The 21,586-nt window shown below is 46.7% G+C and overlaps 1 protein-coding gene across 3 annotated transcripts in view; it reads right to left on the reverse strand.

The window, feature by feature from the left end:
* The window catches only part of ZNF592 (zinc finger protein 592), a 57,007-nt gene extending 36,984 nt beyond the window's left edge, over nt 1-20,023 (reverse strand). For 2 of the 3 annotated variants that reach the window (XM_030814951.1, XM_030814949.1), the window contains exons 1-2: nt 19,688-20,023; nt 3,738-3,846 (exon numbers count right to left, since the gene is read on the reverse strand). The gene's annotated coding sequence lies outside the window, so the exon portion shown is untranslated. Of the gene's footprint in view, nt 1-3,737; nt 3,847-16,656; nt 16,701-19,687 lie in introns of those variants that run through there. The other variant, XM_030814950.1, reaches the window with a different exon arrangement.
* Nucleotides 20,024-21,586: the final 1,563 nt, after the last annotated feature.

Raw genomic sequence — 21,586 nt, forward strand, 5'->3', positions numbered from 1 at the left:
GGGTGGGCCTGAGTCTTAAGAAAAAAAGACACAAAAGGCTGGGCACAGTGGCTCACGTCTATAATCCCAGCACTTCGGGAGGCTGAGACAGGTGGATGACTTGGGGTCAGGAGTTCGAGACCAGCCTGGTCAACATGATGAAACCTTGTCTCTACTAAAAATACAAAAACTAGCCAGGTGTGGTGGTGCACGCCTGTAATCCCAGCTACTCGGGAAGCTAAGGCGGGAGAATCGCTTGAACCCAGGAGGCAGAGGTTGTAGTGAGCTGGGATCATGCCACTGCACTCCAGCCTCCAGCCTGGGTGACAGAGCACAACTGTCTCAAAAAAAAAGAAAGAAAAGGAAAGAAGATAAGAAGATACTGGCTAGGCACTATATGGCTCATGGCTGTAATCCCAAGCGTGAGGCCAAGGCAGGTAGATCATTTGAGGCCAGGAGTTCAATACCAGCTGGGCAACATGGCAAAACCCCATCTCTACAAAAAAATAAATAAATAAATAAAATAAAATTAAAATTAGGTGGGCGTGGTGGCACATTTCTGTAGTCCCAGCTACTCAAGAGGCTGAGGTGGGAGGATTGCTTGAGCCCGGGAGGTTGAGGCTGCAGTGCGCTGTGATTGCACCACTGCACTCCAGGGTAGGTAACACAGCAAAACCCTGTCTCAAAAAAAAGAAAGAAAAGAAAAGAAACAAATAAAAAAAAGAAAATACAACTCCATGAACAAACTGAAATACCATTGAATTGTACACTTTAAACGGGTAAATTGTATGGCATGTGAATTATATCTCAATAAAGCTGCTATATTTTTTAAAAGATAGAAAAAGACAGAACTGGAGGGAGCCGGGATTATACAAGACAATAAAACTGACCGGGACAAGCAGAAACTAGGCGTAGGCAGCAAGCACAGTTTACACAGAGCTGACAATTTAGATACAAACTGATACTTTGTAACCCATACCCCCTTTACCTTTCCTTATTTGCAAACAGATCTCAACAATAACCTGGCACCACATTTTGTTAGAAGCAAACAGGACCCAGAGATTTGAGAAAAAGGGGGACAGGACTCCTCTTGTTCACACACCATCCTGGTGTGTTCCGCCCAGTGAACTTCGTAAATGCATCATCTCTTGGTAGTGGGGACCCCTAAATTTAAGCAAGAAGCCAGTAGCCTCAGACCTGCTGGGAACCAAGCCTCAACTTCCAACGCAAAGGACCCTAGAAAACAGTGTTGGCCAGGTGCGGTGACTCACGCCTGTAATGCCAGCACTTTGGGAGACCGAGGCAGGTGGATCACCTGAGCTCAGGAGTTCGAGACCACCCAGGGCAATATGGTGAAACTAAAAATACAAAAAATGTCTACTAAAAATACAAAAAAATTACTAAAAATACAAAAAAATTAACCGGGTGTGGTGGTGCATGCCTCTAGTCCCAGCTACTTGGGAAGCTGAGGCAGGAGAATCACTTGAGCCCCAGAGGCGAAGGCTGCAGTGAGCCGAGATCACGCCACTGCATTCCAGCTTGGGCTACAGAATGAGACTCCATCTCGAAAAACAAAAAGAAAACAGAAAGTGGCCATTCCATAGGATCACTCTTTCTTTGGTGGTTTTGAGGGTGCCACCAGTCTCATCTACCACAGACAACCTACAGTTCCAAAGCTTCCTAAACTGACAGGTCTGGAGGGACACGAGGAGCATGCTATTACTCTTAGAGGCATCTCTATGGTTGCCTTAGATCACCACAGGAGTTTAGGAGCTGGTGAGTCAAAGGGCTGGTAAAGTTTCTCTCCCAAGTGTTCTGTTCTTATTCCCCTTTTCTTACACACACACACACACACATACATACACATACACACACACACTCTTCTCTTTCTCATCCTCTCTCCCTCTATTCCTTCCTCCATGGTACACTTTCTCTCCCTCTCTTCTCTTCCCTTGTCCTCTCTCTCTCTGTCTCTCTATCCACCCCCCGACTCTCCAGCTCCTGCTCTCTCCCTCATGCCTCTCTTCCTCCCTCTTCTCTCCTTCCCCTCTCAACAGAGATCTGGGTGTGCTCTTTCAGCATGACTGCTCAGACCTGAAGGAAGCCAGCCTTCAGCAAGAAATTAGGGCCCCAGCCAAAGCAGCCTTTCACCAACAATCCAGCATGGCAACAGATCCAATATCCAGGTGTTCTGTATGTGCCTACTGTATGTCCCTGGTGATCCAAGGGAATGATAACCATAACATGTCCCTATGTGCCTTTCTATGATCAGACAAATGGACTATTAAGAGCCTTCACATAGTGAAATGTTTACAGATAAAATGATGTGACATTTGGAATTGGTCTCAAAATAACACAGGGCAAGAGGAAGAGAACAAGGAGGGGATACATAAATGAAACAAGATTGACCATGTAGTCAGGCATGGTGGTGTGTGCTGTAGTCCCAGCTACTCGGGAGGCTGAGGTGGGAGGATTGCTTGAACCCAGGGGGTAAAGGCTGCAGTGAGCCTTGATTGCACCACTGCACTCCAGCTTGGGTGACAGAGTGAGACCCTGTCTTAAAAAAAAACAAAACATAAAAAAAAAAAAAGTGACCATGAATTGATAACTACCGAATCTGAGTGAGTACATAGAGGTTTATCATATTTTTTTTCTATATTTGTACATTTCAGCACAATAGGGACCCACCCCTTGGCTAGTAAGACTTTATGGGTCCAATCACACACTCATCAGGATGGCTATTATTTAAAAACAAAACAAGTCCGGGTGCGGTGGCTCACGCCTGTAATTCCAACACTTTAGGAGGCCGAGGTGGGCGGATCACAGGTCAAGAGATGGAGACCATCCTGGCCAACATGGTGAAACCCCGTCTCTACTAAAAATATAAAATTTAGCTGGGTGTGGTGGCACGCACCTGTAGTCCCAGCTACCCAGGAGGCTGAGGCAGGAGAATGGCACGAACCCGGGAGGTGGAGGTTGCAGTGAGCCAAGATCACATCACTGCACTCCAGTCTGGCAACAGAGCAAGACTCTGTCTCAAAAAACAACAACAACAACAACAACAATAATAACAAGTGCTAGTGAGGATGTGGAGAAATCAGATTCCTTGTGTATCACTGGTGGGAATGTAAAATGGTGCAGCTGCTATAGAAAGCAGTTGGAAAAATTAAATAGAATTACCATATGATCCAGCAATTCCACTTCTGGGTATATACTCAAAAGAATTTAGAGCGGGGGGACACAAGATATTTGTATACTCATGTTCATAGCAGCATTATTCATAACACTCCAAGGTGGAAGTAACCCAAGTATCTATCAACAAATGAAAGGATAAACAAAATGTGGTATATACACACAATGGACTATCATTCAGCTTTAAAAAGGAAGGAAATTCTGACACATGCTACAACAGACAAATACTGAATGATTCCACTTACATGAGGTCCCTAGAGTAGGCAAATTCATAGAGACAAGAAGTAGAATTGTGGTTGCCAGGGGTTAGCAGGAGAGAGAGAGGGAGTTATTGTTTAATAGGTACAGAGTTTTAGTATGAGATGATATTAGGTTCTGGAGATGGACAGTGGTGATGCTTGTACAACTGTGAATGTATTTAATGCCACTGAGCTGCACACTTAAAAATGGTAACTTTTGTTATATGTATTTTATCATAAAGAAAAACAAAATCCAGGGAACAAAAAAATCTCATGTCCAAACTCTTGGCTTTTCAAGGTCAGCTCAGGTCAGCCTAGACATCATACCTTAGAGAGGATCTCAAAACAAGGGTGTGGCGAGCGTTGCTAGGGGAGCAGAGCTGCGGAGAAAGGAAAAACTTCTACCTAGGCACATGGTCTAGAGTCCAAACACCACCTAAGGAAAGAAGAAAAACAAAATTTTTTTTAAGTGGGTCTGAAGGTAAATGTTAGAGTAAGGAAAGATAGTTTAAAAAAACTAATAAAAATAATCCAAGTGTAAGTAAGACCCTGAGAAAAATCCCCAAACGTAAATTCAAGCAGGCCACAAATGTAGTCAAAGACAAAGCTTTTCCCAGCTCCACATCTGCTCCCCTCCCTCTATTACAGGCTGGTGGTTCAGAGCACAGACTCTATCTGGGTTCAAATCCTAGTCCTACTACTTACTAACCTTGAGACCTGGGGCAAGATTCTTCATCTCTGTCTGTTTCCCCATATGTAAAATGGGCTATTATAGGGATCAAATGAGTTAATATTTATAAAGCTCTTGAAACACTGCCCTTCACATAGCAAATACATGTTTGTCAAGTATTATGCCACCAACCTCAGTGGCCACCAAGCTTTCGCTCATAAGTTTTCAGAGTGCCCCAGAAATCGCATGGAGAGAGGACAGAAAGACAAGCGAAGTAAAGCCTGGTTTAGTTTACCCCTCCACACAACTCCTCCTCCAGTACTCGGGATGCCCGCTGAAGCTGAAGAAGCAGAGGGCCAAGCAGGGGCCAGTGGGGCAGGTGAGCTGCGGAAATCATGGCGGGGGCAGATAGCAGTGTAGGAAGAGGTCAGCACAGAGCAGGTGATGAGAATGAGGGACAAAAAGAGGAAAGTTGGCAGAATCCTTTTTTAAAAAACTAGGTGGTCCTCAACTGTAGCCGAACAGGAGAATCACCTTGGGAACTTTGGAAGCTACTAATACTTAGCCACTACCTCCCTAAGATTCAGATTTAATTGACTAGTGTTGAGAAACACTGGTTAACAGCCCATCAATATAACAGCCCATATACTTGTGGGTATATGTATATACCCACAAGTTACCTAATATAAGGACTCATTCCCTGAATTTCTCGTTCTGCCCATTCTCACTCTAACCCTGCATTCCCTCACTTGACTTCATTTTTGTCCAATTTTGACAGACCAACATTTAGTTTGGATTCTAAATAGTAATACAGACAATATTAATGTAAAAATGTAGAAGGGAAGGGAAAGAAACTAGTTATCTCAATTCTATAGAAAGAAACTAGAGAAAACTTTCCTGAAGTTTTTCCTTTTATTTGGACTTTCACATTTCAAAACATAAACTAACAAGCAGACACTGTGCTGTCCAAATGAGGACAAAAGTTAGAGATCAGGGGCCAAGGGGTGTCTTAGGTCTGCTGTCCAATGGTAAATAAATTGGGAGGTGCTCCAATGAATATACCAGGTTATTTACTCCGGATTAACCTTGGTTCCTCTGGCCACCAGTTTCTGTTGGGTTATCCAGACAGTTTCTCTCATATGTGCAATCATGCAGTTTGGATGCAGAATGGCTAACAAACCTGAGTGTCAGGCTTCACTTCCAAGCTGGCTGCTTCTCCCAGGTCACCCTAATCACACACTCATGCTTGGATGTGTAGGAATTTTATAGTTTATAACACACTCTTCACACTGCACAAGGAACTCACCAGTGAGTGAACTAAGACTGGCACTCAGGCTCCTGCCTGCCCCCAAGGACCAAGCTGCCCTTGTACTTTGAACTCCGAACCGGCAGGTCAGTTTTCACATTTCAAGCTTCCCAACACACTCATCTTCCCAAGGTGCTACTGAATAGGGCACAAATTTTCCTTCAGTTTGGTATTGAGACATTCACCGTAGCCCTTGCCATAACGATGACACACCTTAGAGTGTTATAAGACCAAGATTAGACAATATTGCTCTAGAACACTGTTCTAGATTAGAGCTTCTTCCAACACTAGAAAGACTCAGGACTATCGGAGCCAAAGAGATTCTAGGAAACCATTAAATTTAAACCACTTACCCTACAAGCAAGGAAACTGAGGCCCAGAGAGGTGAGGTAATCAAATAAGAAAAGGGACATAAACTGAAGAGTTTTTATTACTGTGGAAGATTCCTGTTATTCCTGGCAAGGTCACGGGGCCCTTGCTTGCCCTTCCCATCAGAGCAGCTGAAGTCTCCTACTCACAGTTACCCTTCAAATCTCTCCACCAAATACAGGGGATAAGCCTTATTTAACCCTCAGACCAGTGCTTCTCAGCCCTGGAGCAATCCTAATGCCTAACCCCAGCTCAGACCAATTAAACCAGAAATTCTAGAGGTGAAGCCACCATAGGATCCCCAAAATCCATACCTTCCCCCACGGATTCCTTAAACCCTCCCCAGCCTGAAGGGCTTTTGCACTTGCTCTTTTCTCCAATCTGATTGCTCTTTCCTCAGATACCTGCATGGCTCCCTTTCTCACTTCCTTCAGACCTCTGCTCAAAGGCCGTTTAATCAATGAGATTTCTCTTGACTTCTCAACTTAAAATAGAAAACCTGCCTCCTTACCAAATCCCTCATCCACCATCCCTGCTTTATTTTTCTCCATAACACTTTTCAGCATCTCTTATATTTTATCTTACTTATTATCTATAAATGCATACAAACCAGAATGAGCCCCATAAGAGTAAGATTTGTGTTTATTTTGTTCCTTGTTATATTCCCAGTGCCTAGAATAGTGCCTGGCACATAGCAGACCATCACACATATATTCTAAATGAACACATCAGGAACACAAATCTCAAAATATGACTCATACCAAAAGATCATAAAGAAGCAGCCGTTTGGTTGATTATACCAAAAACACTTCTTCACTGATCTCATCTTGGCACAACCCTTATCAAAAACAGGATAGAAGCCTAATGAAACAGAAACCATTCAGAAATACTTTCAGAAATAAGTATTTCTAGTCAATTAATCCAACCCAATGGGTTTGTTCGTCAAAGACAATTTGTTCTGAGAAATAAACACATGGAAATAGAAAATGAAGTTGAAAGGTGATGGAACAAATGCTTTCAGATATCATCTTAGCATATGTGCAGATTCAGAAGAAAGCCTGAGAGCACTGACAGCTGTACTCAGACAGGAAGAGTTTTCAGCAGACCAGAAAGAACAGACAGGCTCCTCTCCTGGGATTACAGCCCGTGAGGTGAAGGTGCCATCTGGGATACTATTGCCTGCTTACCCCCAGACCCCTCAACCTGATGAACACCTTCAGTAACCTGAGGAGGACCCTTCCTTTTCCTTTCTCCTACTTACACCCCACCTGCTTCCAAAACTCATTTGAAACCACTGACACTTTTTTAACTCTACCACATTGGGAGCACTGGAAGTCTTTGTCAAGGTAGCCACACAGCAGTTGGGGAGCATCCTGCCATTACCAAGTCTCACTGATGTCATCTGTTCCATCTCATGTCTGCTGACCCCCTGTCCTTGCTCTTCCCTTGCACTCTCTGATCTTTCCCTACTTGGTCATCCTGCAAATTTAAGACTAATCCTTCCCAAACACCATTTTTATCAGGTCACTTACTCTGCTCAACAACTTCCTGGGCCGGGCGTGGTGGTTCATGCCTATAATCCCGCACCTTGGGAGGCCAAGGTGGGTGGATCACCTGAGGTCAGGAGTTCGAGACTGGCCTGGCCAACATGGCGAAACCCCATCTCTACTAAAAATACAAAAAAATTAGCCAGGTGTGGTGGCGCATGACTGTAATCTCAGCTACTTAGGAGGCTGAGGCAAGAGAATTGCTTGAACCTGGGAGGTGGAGGTTGCAGTGAGCCCAGACTGCACCATTGCACCCCAGTCTGGGCAACAAGAGGGAAACTCTGTCAAAAACAAAAAAACAAAACAAAACAAAAAAACAAAAAAAACCTCTTCCTGTAGCCTACCACATTAGGTCCAACCCTTGGGCCAGGCTTTCAAAAACCTCCACAATCTAGGCCTAAGGCCAGGGCTACTGTGTTTTTCAGCAGCTGCCCCTCACTGGTCTTACAGCACCAACTCACTGCCTCCCTGCTGAACAGCACCAGTAAGAGATGGGGTATAGAGACTAGAACAGACTGGACCATGTCTCTAAACTCCGTTCCTGCTGAGAGCACCCTCTTCATCCTCCTCTCTTCCACCCAACCATACTCCTTCTCTCCTACTCCAGCTGCTAGCTACACTGCCCTTTGCTACCCTATCTCTACACCACACACACACCACAGACATGCATGCATGTGCTTTCATTCATTCAACAATACTGAGCACCATGCACTTTCATTCATTCAACAATACTGAGCACCATTACTATGTGCCAGGCCTTGTTCTAGTCACTATGGATACCACAGTGGATACCACAGTGAACAGAACAAATGAAATTCCTGCCCATGTAGAGCTGATAATCCACTGGAAGGAGACGGACATAAAGACACAGATTCATCAAAGTCATACTCATTATCTTTCTCAACCAGGGCTCCTCATATGACATCAGAAGAGTGAATATATTCTCAGTGCTGAAGTGAGAATATGGTGGAGAAGAGGTTTTAGGCAGAGGAATGAAGCAAGAAGGAAGAGAAAGGCCCTAAAGCGGAAGGAGTAGGAGATGTGGCTGGGAAGTAGATGATGGCAGGCCATTGCTAGGTCTTTGACTTTGACTCTAACATGAAAGGGTACAGGAGGATTTGGAGTAGAAGAATGATGTGCTCAGACCAATATTTTATTTGTTGTAGGTGTGTGTTTTTTTTTTGTTGTTGTTGTTGTTTTTTTTGTTTTTTTTTTTTTTACCACTTATCCTCAAATTCTATCAGACTGACATTTTAAAAGGATCACTCCCCTCTGCCTATCCATCTCAACTGTCTATCATTAGGAATTACAAGAATTTCTTCTTGAATGTTCCCAAATTTTCTAAACTGAGCACATATTACTTTTTAAATGAGGGGGAAAAAAATCTCCCCAATCCTTAAAGACTTGGCTCAAATTCCAACTCTGCCTCAAAACCCCTGTACGAGGCAGAGCTAGCCCACACTGTACCCTATGCCCCAGCCAGCAGGACCACCAAGGTGGGCCCAGAGTCAGCAATGAGGTGGTACAACAACATTCACTGCAAGAACTGATATGCATGAATGTTTCTTTTGCTGCCCTCACTTCTCTCCTCCCACGCAGAAGTGTGTCCCTTCAGACACTCTTGCCCCCAAGTGCCTGCCTGGGTCCCAGTCTTTCTCTCAGTTGACTTAATTAATTCCTGGTAATTAAACCTACTGTTTGGTGATGATGTACTAAGAGTATGACCTCTCCCAGGGGGTGTAAATAATTTAAAAGAGGACTCTAAGATGGAAATGCAAAAGCCTTGGACTCAGAGGAATGGGGCTATAATGATGAAATGACAGGCACTGGGGTTCATATTTTGTGGATAGGAGGCCAGCTTCTCCTAAAGAGCATAGCACTCAGGAAGCAGCGTCAAGGGGAAACAAGTAATGAAAGATGAGACTACTTCATTGCCACCACCTCTCTCCTCCCAAATGGCCATTCGATACATTTTGGGTACTAGAGAATGTTCCCTAGAGGTAATCCCAGCCATCTCAGAGGGTCACCTGTGTGCCAGTAACCACCACCCTCAGAAAGAAAAGCCCCCTTAAGACACTTCTGGTCTGAAAGCAAATTGTTCTCTAATTGCCTTCAGTGGGGGAAATCCTGGAGGGCAAAGTTCATCTCACATGATTCTTTTATGCTCTACAGAGCACCAGCTCTGGATTGGGTCCACAGTTGCTTTTATAAGCAACTGTGGAATAATGATCTTAGTTAGAATGTTTACTTATATTTAAAATCTTGAGGGTGTTCCTTTAGCAAGGCAAAGGGCATAGGGAGACCATAAGAAGAGGCTTTAAGGTAGGTAGGTACTGTAACTGAATTGGCAAAAAAGAGTAGAATGCTGTTGCAAAAAGGATCCACAAAATTTTACTTATTTAGTTAGTTAGAGACAAAGTCCCACTCTGTCACCTAGACTGGAGTGCAGAGGCATAATCACGACTTACTGCATCCTAGACTTCCCAGCCTTGGGTGATTCTCCCACCTCAGCCTCCCAAGTAGCTGGGACTGAATACGGGTCTGTGCCACCATGCCCAGCTTTTTTTTTTTTTTTTTTTTTTTTTTTTTTGTATTTTCAGTAGAGGTGGGGTTTTGCTATTTTGTCTAGGCTAGTCTCAAACTCCTGGGCTCAAGCAATCCACCCACCTCAGCCCCCAAAAGTGCTGGGATTACAGGTGTGAGCCACCTTACCTGGCCTCCCCAAGACTTTAAATACAAGTAAACATGCTAATTAAGAATAATAGGCCAGGCGCCATAGCTCTCACCTGTAAGCCCAGCATTTTGGGATGCCAAGAGGGGCAGATCGCCTAGCTCAGGAGTTCAAGACCAGCCTGGGCAACATGGCAAAACCCCATATCTACAAAAAAATACAAAAAAGTAGCGCACGCCTGTAGTCCCAGCTACTTGGGTGGCTGAGGTGGGAGGATCACCTAAGCCTGGTTGGTCAAAGCTGCAGTGAGCCATGATCATGCCACTGCACTACAGTCTAGACAACAGAGTGAGACAGTCTCAAAAAAAATTTTTTTTAAAGGATTAATGGCTGGGTACAGTGGCTCACACCTGTAATCCTAGCAGTTTGGGAGGCCGAGGTGGGCGGATTGCCTGAACTCAGGAGTTTGAGACCAGCCTGGGCAACATGGTGAAACCCCATCTCTACTAAAATACAAAAATAATAGCCAGACGTGGCAGCGTGTACCTGTAGTCCCAGCTACTTGGGAGGCTGAGGCAGGAGAACTGCTTGAACCTGGGAGGCAAAGGTTGCAGTGAGTTGAGATCATGCCACTGCACTCCAGCCTGGGCAACAGAGTGAGACTCTATCTCAAAAAAAAAAAAAAAGATTAATGACAGCCAGGCACAGTGACTCACACCTGTAATCCCACATTTTGGGAGGCCAAAGTGGAAGGATCACTTCAAGCCAGGAGTTTGAGACCAGCCTGGTCAACACAGCGAGACCCTGTCTCTACAAAACAAATAAATAAAACTAATTAACCAGGCATTGTGGCCCATGCCTGTAGTTTCCACTCTGGAGGCTGAGGTGTAAGGATTGTTTGAGCCCAGGAGGTCAAGACTGTAATGAGCTACGATTGCACCACTGCATTCCAACTCCAGCCTGGGTGACAGTGCTGGACACTATCTCTCAAAAAAAAAAAAAGAATAACGACCAGGGACAGTGGTACACCTGTAGTCCCAGCTACTTGGGAAGGTGAGGGCCAGATGCTGTGGCTCATGCCTGTAATCCCAGCACTTTGGGAAGCTAAGGTGGAAGGATTATTTGAAGCCAGGAGTTCGAGACTGGCTTGGTCAATATAGCAAGACCCCATCATCACTACAAAAATAATTTTTTTTTTTAATTGAGACAGTCTCACTCTGTCACCCATGCCAGAGTACAATGGCATGATCTCGACTCACTGCAACCTCCACCTCCCAGGTTCAAGCGATTCTCCCACCTCAGCCTCCCGAGTAGCTGGGACTACAGGTGCGCACCACCATGGCTAGCTGCATTTTTGTATTTTTAGTAGAGACAGGGTTTCACCATGTTGGCCAGGCTGGTCTCGAACTCCTGACCTCAAGTGATCCACCCACCTCGGCCTCCCAAAGTGCTGGGATTACAAGAGTGAGCCACTGTGCCCAGCAAAAAAAAAAAAAAAATTTAAAGGGAGGATCATTTGAGCCTAGGATTTCAAATCCAGCCAGGGCAATGTAGCAAGACTCCTATCTCTTAAAAAAAAATCTAATATTTTTAAGGGCCTAAAGATTTATAGCCTTAATAAAGTATTAAATGGTGATAGTTTTTATAACCTCAGCCAGTTAAGTTCAAGTCTGGGGAAAATAACAGCACAAAGGCAGATAGCAGCCCAGCCACACAGACTAGAGCTTTGGCTGGGCCAAGCCCAAAAATCTGAACTGCTCAGTGCCCACCCCTGGGCCCCCTTTTCTGAAAATGCCAAAGCTTTGCCTCAAATGCGTCATCAGGCCCTACAACGTCCCTGAGATAGCTTGCAGTTACAGTGGACACCTACCTTCAAAACCTCTCTGTGTAGTCTCACTCTGCCCTTTGGCTTGTAAAGGAATACCCTCAATTTCAGGAACTGAACTGACAAAAAAGTAGAATGTTCTAAACTACAGCAAACCAGGGGAATAAAAGCGGAACCAGAGTCCACTCCGCTGGCTCACATTGGCTCTAGTTTACCAAGGGCAATGTGGGTAAAATGTTCCTGTATCCAAAGACTAGCTATAAGGAGCAGCCCTCCACCTTGCCCCTAGTATGAGCTAAACCCCTAAATGAGGAGAAATCCCAGGAATGCATGTGAGGGTTACACATGGGAACTCTCTCTCTTAACAGTCCCTTGATCCCCAGGTTGTAACATCAAGGCCTCTAGAATCCCCATGTTGATGTGTGAGAGACTGAGCCCAGTGGTCCATAGGAGGCAGCCCAGAGCCACACCAGAAAAGGAATGATTTCTTTAGAAACACCCCTAAAGAAAGCAACCAACTAATGGAGCTAGAAGCCAAGTCACACTCTACTCATCAGCTCCTCCCAGATGGGCGCAGCCCTGCCTCTCTGAATTCAGGTACTATCCCAATCAGAGGTGCTAGCCTAATCCACCTGTTTGAATGCATATCTAACAAAAGCATCTTACCCTGAGAGTGACAGAGGAGGCCAACTCCAACATCATACATCTCTACAGGGACATAGTTCTAGGCAGTTTTTGAGTTTTTGCTTTAGGGCATTCAATCTTTGTCTCCAAAATGAAATTAGGTTTATAGCATGTTTGTTCGTTTTTGTAAAGATAATATATGTGTCCGTATAAAATTCAAATGATAGGAAGAAAATATAAAAAATAAAGTAAAAACCACCCCAATCCCTCCACTCAGAGGTAAGATCTTACTGTAAACTCTGTCTTTATAGAGAAGCAAGTCTATTCTGAGTTAGACCTGGGATGTAGGTCTCATGTTCTCTGGATGAGCCTGTGGATTTATTTTTATGGAGGAGGACCCTTAATGCCACCTCTGGACTACTCAAAAAAGTTTCAGGCTGGGTACAGTGGTACATGTCTATAGTCCCAGCTACTCAAGAGGCTTAGGCAGGAGGATTGCTTGAGCCCAGGAGTTTGAGGCTAGCCTAGGCAATATAGAGACCTCATCTCTTAAAAAAATAAAAAAATTTTAAAAAACTTTTTTAAAGTTTTCAAATCTCAGCCAGGTGCAGTGACTCACGCCTGTAATCCCAGCACTTTGGGAGGCAGAGGCAGGAGGATCACTTGAAGTTAACAGTTTGAGACCAGCTTGGCCAACATGGTGAAATCCCATCTCTACTAAAAATACCAAATAAATAAATAAATAAACAAACAAATAAATAAATAAATAAATAAATAAATTAGCTGGGTGTGGTGATGGGCGCCTATAGTCCCAGCTACTCCGGAGGCTGAGATCACTTGAACCTGGGAGGCGGAGGTTGCAGTGAGCTGAGATCGCACCACTGCATTCCAGCCTGGGCAACAGAGTGACACTCTGCCTTAAAACAAAACAAAACAAAACAAAACAAAACAAAACAAAAACTCAGGGGATTGCAATAATCCTAGACCTCTCAAAAATAAAAAGTTAAAGTCATGCAGTCCCCCTACCCCACCACACATACTGATTGGAGACCAGAAGTTAATCTGTTCAGCAGACATACTCCTTTTCTTCACTCAACACAGCGGCAGTCGTTCTACAATCTATCACACACATAGACATTATCATCCTTTTCATCCCCCAGAGTGTGTTGATGAGAGAAAGGGAGCCACCGTTACCTCCTTTTATTTTTTTTTTTTTTTAAGAGACGGGGTCTTTCAACGTTGCCCAGGCTAGTCTCGAACTCCTGGGATCAAGCAATTCTCCCACCTCAGCCTCCCAAAGTGCTGAGATTACAGGTGTAAACCACCATGCCGGGCCCCACTATCATCACCTTTTTTTTTTTTAATGGAATCTAGCTCTGTCACCTAGGCTGGAGTGCAGTGGCACAATCTTGGCTCACTGCAACATCAGCCTCCTGGGCTCAAGCAATTCTCCTGCCTCAGCCTCCCAAGTAGCTGGGACTACAGGCGTGTGCCACCACAATCGGCTTATTTTTGTATTTTTAGTAGAGATGGGATTTCACCCTGTTGGTCAGGCTGGTCTCGAACTCCTGACCTCAAGTGATCCACCCACCTCAGCCTCCCAAAGTACTGCTGGGATTACAAGCATGAGCCACCGTGCCCAGCTGCCCATTATTACCTCTTGATATAACACTTTCAGAATCTGAAATGGAAAAGGTAAGGAACTTAACCAAAGTCACACAGTGACCAGGGGACAGCCCATAAGTGCTGACAGCTTTGAGGAATGACTGTCGTGGCACCAAACTCGAAAGGTATTCATTAACTTTTCTTTGAGCCATAAAAAGGATTAAATGTGTCATTTCAACAAACACACACACACACAATTCCCCTGCTGTTAAACAAAAGCAAATGGTTGGCTGAAGTAGCACTCTGATCCTCTGAAAACATTTCCCAAAAGTAATTAGCTAATGGATAACACATCCTACACCCTTGGAGCAAGCGAAGGGAGGCCGCTGGACCAGATGCCCACAAATGAAAACACACAGATTTTGGGTACATGCAATTGCTCTACCTCAGGGACATCAACATTCAGAACACTCCTATTCAGGATGTTCCTATTTTTTAAGAAAAGAAAAGTTTAAACAAACTTACATGTAAAGATAGGAATAAAGCCAGGCATGGGGGCTCATGCCTGTAATCCCAGCAATTTAGGAGGCCAAGGCAGGCAGATCATTTGAGGTCATGAGTTCAAGACCAGGCTGGCCAACGTGGTGAAACCCCATCTCTACTAAAAATACAAAAATTAGCCGGGTGTGGTGGTACACGCCTGTAATCCCAGCTACTCAGGAGGCTGAGGCAGGAGAATCGCTGGAACCCGGGAGGTGGAGGTTGCAGGGAGTCAAGATGGCACCACTGAACTCCAGCCTGGGCAACACAGTGAGATTCCATCTCAAAAATAAAATAACAAATTAAATTAAATTAAATTAAATTAAATTAAAGCTTACCATGATCTGGCTGAGTTGAGGGTGGGAATTATTTTCTTTTCTGTCTCCAGTGTGGGAAGATAAAGATCCTAAACCAGTGTCTCCTTCACATGCAGCCAAAAGCCCTCTACCTCCTCCAAGAGTTCACAGACCTCTGTTCCCAAAACAACTTCCAATGCATCTGCCCACAACCACCGCTAGCCACAAATTTACCCACACTACTTAGAATCTGCATACCTTCTCCATTAACCTAATTCTATGGAACGCTCCTTTCTGATATTTTATTTCTATTATTCCTCCCATTCCTTAAGTTTCACAAATACAGGATCCCACATAAACAATACAGAATCATTCATTCTATTAATTAATAATCATTGTTGACTACACTGAATAGTGCTTGAGGAAAGATTATGTTAATAGAAAGGGTTCGTTTTCATGGAGCCTGAGAAAAACAAACAGGAATTGAGGAGCAAGTGTTTGTTAGTATGTCCCAGCCCTGGCCAGAAAGTGAGGAGCAATGGCCAGAGGACAGAAACATCTGTCACTCTGCAGTTTCATTTCTCATGGTCAGTTAATATCCTAAGTTTATTCAGGAGTCTCTTCCAAGTTTGGTTAGTGAGTCAGTCTCTCTGGATCCAATCAGCTCTGAGCACCCTACAAAACTAAATTTCTGGTCTACGAAGCAGAAACCAGATCCTGAAGCACAGTGATGCCCCCAAATAAAGCTGCCCCACAATAACATCTATCTCCACTCTCTAACTGCAATGCCTATCATGGGATGTATGTGATGTATCTAAGACTCTCTGGTAGCTCCCCATGGCTTACAGAATAAAATCCAAACTCCTTGACCTGCCTTTCACAGCCCCAACTTAGCTTTCCAGCCTCATCCCCAAACACTGAGGGCTACCATGGCTCCATGCTTTCATACCTATGATTCTATCTACCTAGAATGTTCTTTGCTCAATCTTACTTGCCTGTAAAACTCCTATTCTTCCTCCAAAGCCTAGTTCAAAAGTCACCTCCTCCCCGAAGCCTTTCCTATTTACCCAGGGATTTCATTCTTACTGTTTCAAATAGCTCTTTAACCGCAACTGTGCTAGAGAACTTAAGTACACTGTAACTCATCCTTTAAAATATCTGAGCTCCATTGGATACTCTGAGCTCCAGGAAGAAACTCACTATGTATCCCACAAGTTCTTATACAGTGTCAAGTATGAAATGAGAGCTTGATGTTGAATGATTGATCATATGGAACATGGCATTAAGTTATTAAGAGAAGATGAGAGGAAACAATGTCACACAAAATTCAAGAAATAAATTATCTGTACATTTAATCTCATTCAAAATGATCACAATATGACTGAGATGCAACATGGATATTTCAAACACTTAAATAATAAAACCGAAGGCCTGACTGGTGGCTCATGTCTGCAATCCCAGCACTTTGGGAGGTGGAGGCGGGAGGATCACTTGAGGCCAGGAGTTCAAGGCCAGCCTGAGCAGCATAGTGAGACACTGTCTCTAGTTTTTTTGTTGTTGTTTTCGTTTGTTTGTTTTTTGAGATGGAGTCTCGCTCTGTCACCCAGGCTAAAGTGCAGTGGCTCAATCTCAGCTCACTGCAACCTTCGCCTCCCAGGTTAAAGCAATTCTCCTGCCTCAGCTTCCCAAGTAGCTGGGACTACAGGCGCGTGCCACCATGCCCAGCTAATTTTTATATTTTTAGTAGAGATGGGGTTTCGCCATGTTGGCCAGGCTGGCCTCGAACTCCTGACCTTAGGTGATCCAGATCCACCTGCCTCAGTGTCCCAAAGTGCTGGGATTACAGACGTGAGCCACCGCATCCAGCTTGTCTCTAGTTTAAAAAAAAAAAAAAAGAAGTAATAAAAATTTTTAAAATAATAATAAAAGCAACTAATATTTGAACCCAGTGCTCCACTGTTTACATGACTTAATCTGTACAACAACTGTATGAGGGAGTTTTATCTGCACTTAAAATGAGGAAACTGAGGCACAAGAGAGGCTAAATAACTCAAGATCATTTGGTTAGCAAGTGACAGGAGCAAAATGCGAACTTCAGTGGTCTGGTTCCAGAGCCAGCGGGCTCTGAATTCAGGCAGGCGTGCTTTGAATCCAGGCTATGTTACAAATGTGGCTTTGAATAAGTCATCTATCCCTTCTGCATTTATTTCTTTGTAAAATGGGTATGATAACCTCTTTCTCTTAGGGTGTTAGAGAGGACTAAGTTAAATACAATAATGTATGCAGAAGTCTTTAAAAATGGTTCTCCCACGTGGCAGGTACTCCATAAATGTTAATTCATTTTTGCCTTCCCTTCCTAAAAGCTGGATGAAGCAGACTCACAGAGGCAAAGGATCTCCCCCAGACTGCTTGAGGCTTTCCAAACAGATCAGGTAGTTAAGCCACTAAACCCAGAAAGCCTTGCCTTACCTGCTTATCTCAAAAGTCCATTCCCTGCACAGGGGCTAGAGACCTTTTAAAATGTAAATATCATGTCATTCCCTTAAACCCTTCAAAGGTTCCCAATTACACTGGAGATAGAAACCAAACTAAGGAGGGAGGCATTCTGCCCCCAAGGCCCCATTGCTCTAATTTGGCCCTAGTCTCCAGACTAATCTCCCCTCTCCCTTTCCCCCTTCAGCTCCACAGGCCTCTTTCACTTCCTCCTTGCTACAGTCAGCTCCACACATGGTTAACTCTTAACCCTCCTTCAGATCTTGGCCTAAACAGCACTTCCCCAGGGAAGTCTTCCCTGAGCCCCCAACTCAAATCAGTCTCTTACCCCTCTCTTCAGCTTTCTCTTCTTATACTCACTATAGTTTGAATTATTAGTTTACCACTTCCTTCAAAGTTTTACTTGAAAGACACCTCCTTAGGAAGCCTTCCCAGGCCACCCTAATAATATAAATTCAACTACCACCCCTGATACCTCAGATTCTCCTTCCCTGCTTCCTTTTTCTTCTTAGCATTTCACACTTTTTAACAGACTATATTTTTGTTATATATTTTATTTATTGTCTTCTCCCCCACTCCCATGAAAGTACCACAAGGGCAATCATTTTTGCTTTCTTTGTTCACTGCATCTAGAACAATGCCTAACACATATTTGTTGACAAATATTTGTTGTTGAATAAATTTCCACGACTATTTATTTATTTTGAGATGGAATCTCACTCTGTAGCCCAAGCTAGAGTGCAACGGCATGATCTCAGGTCACTGCAACCTCCGCCTCCCGGGTTCAAGCAATTATCGTGCCTCAGCCTCCCAAGTAGCTGGGATTACAGGCATGCGCCACCACGCCCGGCTCATTTTATATTTTTTTAGTAGAGACGGGGTTTCACCATGTTTGTCAGACTGGTCTCGAACTCCTGACCTCAGGCGATCCACCCGCCTCGGCCTCCCAAAGTGCTGGGATTACAGGCGCGAGCCACCGTGCCTGGCCACGACTATTAATTATTAGACTTTCCCAATGGCTAAGAACTAAAACGTGGTATGTTTCTGGCTTACCACTGTACTCCCAACACCTAGCTCAGTGCCTGGCACATAGTAAGTGCTCAGTAAAAATTTATTTAATGAATCAAAGCCACAACTAGTTGAAAAATTGGAAAATGATCAAAATGGACACACTAGCACCACACTTCTGCCTCTTTCACTGTGTAATGTAACAGTGAGGTTGAGGAAACAGACTACTGAAATACCACCAAGCATCCACCAGGCCAGGAATCTGTCTGTCCACATCCTCCACACTCTGCCATACTGTGCATCACACTGCACCCGCGACAGAAGCACCCTACAGGCCCTCCATGAGCACAGGGCTGAACTCCAGTGGGCAAACCATAAGCCAAACACCATCTTACTCTCCAAGTCCCATTCTTCTACTGCCAGTCCTATTCTAGACTAGTCCTGGATACCAAACATGCTTCCCTGGGTGGGCCTGTAGACTTATTCCAATCCAGGACCTTTAATGCCACCTTTGGCCTACTCAAAAAATGGTTTAAAATCCCTAAACAGCTTCAATAATCCTGCAGTACTCAGGAGCAGGCATACCTAAGGTCATACGGACCCCTCCCCCTCACAAACGCTGATCCAAGGCCAGGAGGCCATCTGTCCAGCAGACGCTCTCCTGTCCTCCCTCAGGTCACACTGAGCCTCCCGCCAACCCCCTCGTTGGCAGGAAGAGCCCTTGCAGAGAGACAATTTTCACCCTGATCCACAGGCCTGGTCACGCCTGAGGACCCCAACTCTGGAGCTCTAGGAATACCTGTCTGCTCCGGGAAAAACCTTCCTCAGGGTCAGAACTTGGGCTCAAGGGAGGGGAGGACTGAGGGGCGCCAAAGAGGGTCGTTCCCCGAAGTGTCTGCCCCGTGACGGCGACAGCTCTTCGGGCGGCGGGGACGGTCGGGCTGACAGGCCGTTCCAGAGGGAGAAAGTGGCACCGTTATCCGTGCCCGGGCGGGGGGCCGCCGGCTGTCGCCGAGGGCTGCCGCACGTCCCGCCCAGCGCGGAGGACAGCAGCGTGCCCTGCCTGCCGAGGAGCGGCGGTCGCAGCGGCGGAAGGGGCCGGCGCCCGACGGCCGGGGGCGGGGTGGGGTGGCGGCCCGGGCCCGCCAGGCGGCGGTCGGGGGAAGTGGCTGCCGCCTCTGGCGGCGGGCAGGGTCCGCCAGGCTGCAGGGCCGGGCCGCTGCTCGGGCTCGGACTCAGTCCCGACTCCGATCCTCCTGGGCCCAGGCTGGGGCTGCCCCGGCCCGCAGGCCCCGCTTGGCCCGGCCCGCGGAGGGCGCTTACCTGGCGGCGGCGGCGGCGACTGCAGGCCCGAGTCTCGGCCGCGCGCGTCCCCAGCGCCGGCTGCGGGAGCCACAACATGGCGACGGCGGTGGCGGGCGGGGCTGCGGCTCCGGGGGCGGAGCGGGGGCGGGAGCCGGCCTGGCGGCGGGACCTGGCTGGGGCTGCCGCGGCGGGGGATTGGGGGGGGGCAGGCGGAAGGCGACTCGGACCTGGGCACCGGCCCAGGACGGTGCGGTGGAGGGGCTGCCCCGGCCTGGGCCCGGCCTCCCGGCCTCCCGCCTCCCGCCCGAGGCGGGCTGCGCGGCGCAGGCCCGGCGACGGCGACGACGACGGCGGCGGCGGGTAGGGCGGGGCGGCACGGGAAGGGACGGGACGGGACGGGACGGGGCGGGGCGGGGACGGCGCCGCTCAGGACTGGACCCCCGACCCCGGCCGGCCTCCGCCGGGCTCCAGTCCCCGCCACCCTTCCTAGGCACCCTGTGCGGTCGGGCAGGCAGCCGCTCCCTGCGACCTAGGCTTCTTGTCCTCTGACGCGCCTCGGGGCAGGAGCCGAGGCCGCCCACTAGAGGAACAGGATCTGCCTGCGCAGCTGTCTCGCCCGGCAAAGAGCGCCCAGGACCCGGGACTGCGTCCTCTTCACTGAGACCTGGCTTATAAAGGACCTAGTCGAGGCTGTTAAGTGAAAGGAAGCAGGGGTGGCGTGGGCCTGGCGCTCAGGTGCGCCCTAAATGTTTGGTCATAGCTGGCTACAAGGACATTCGCTCAAGTTGGAGGTGCGTGGCACTCTGACATGTTGCCTCTGGGGTAACCGAGGGACGCGCGGCAAACAGAGATGGAGGACTGGCAACGGGTGCCTCGAAGAGGTAGACTGGGAGATCTCTCAGGGTTACTGGGGAAGCGATGACTGCAGGGTGAGCACTCAGAGAGTCTGGCAGAAGGCTGGGAGTGTGACCGGCAGGACCTTCCAAAAAACCCGGCGTACCTGGAAACTGGGTCCGCAGCTTTAGGGCGGCAGCAAGGTCAGGGTGTGGGAACACGGAGATGAGGCCCTGGTGACTGGCAGTGAGCACACACTGCTAACCATGGAGAAATTCCTTCTCCAGGAAGGAGATGCAAATTTGCAAGAGGGCTGGAACATGCAGCCGGGGCCTGCTGTGCACCAGGCACAGAACTGACTTGAAGAGCTTGGCTAAAGGGTATGTTAGCCACTGAAGCAATGAAGTTAATAAAGGGTGATGATTTCAAATGTTTGGCAGTGGGAGAGAGAAAAGTAGGCCTGGAGCTCAAGAAGTACCAAGAGTAAAGGAGAAAGTTGGGTCCTACTGTGGAAGCTGAGGCAAAAGCATCCCTTAAGCCGAGAAGTTTGAGTTCAGCCTGGGCAACATAGCGAGACCCTCCCTCTGTAAAAGAGTAAAGGGAAAAGTTGATTCTTTTTTTTTTTTTTCTCTTGAGACGGAGTTTCGCTCTTGCAGCCCAGGCTATAGTGCAATGGCGCGGTCTCGGCTCACTGCAACCTCTACCTCCAGGGTTCCAGTGATAATCCAGCCTCAGCCTCCGAAGTAGCTGGAATTACAGGCGCACGCCACCGTGCCTGGGTTTTTTGTTTTTTTGTTTTTTTTTTTTTGAGAGTTTCGCTCTTGTTGCCCAGGCTGCAGTGCAATGGCACAATCTAGGCTCACTGCAACATCTGCCTCCTAGGTTCAACCGATTCTCCTGCTTCAGCCTCCCGAGTAGCTGGGATTACAGGCATGCGCCACCATGCCCGACTAATTTTGTATTTTTAGTAGAAATGAGGTTTCAACATGTTGGTCAGGCTGGTCTCAAAACTCCTGAACTCAGGTCATCCGCCCGCCTCGGCCTCCGAAAGTGCTGGGATTACATGCATGAGCCACCGCGCCC

Source organism: Nomascus leucogenys, chromosome 6 (genome assembly GCF_006542625.1).
Source record: "Nomascus leucogenys isolate Asia chromosome 6, Asia_NLE_v1, whole genome shotgun sequence".
NCBI classification, from domain to species: domain Eukaryota; kingdom Metazoa; phylum Chordata; class Mammalia; order Primates; family Hylobatidae; genus Nomascus; species Nomascus leucogenys.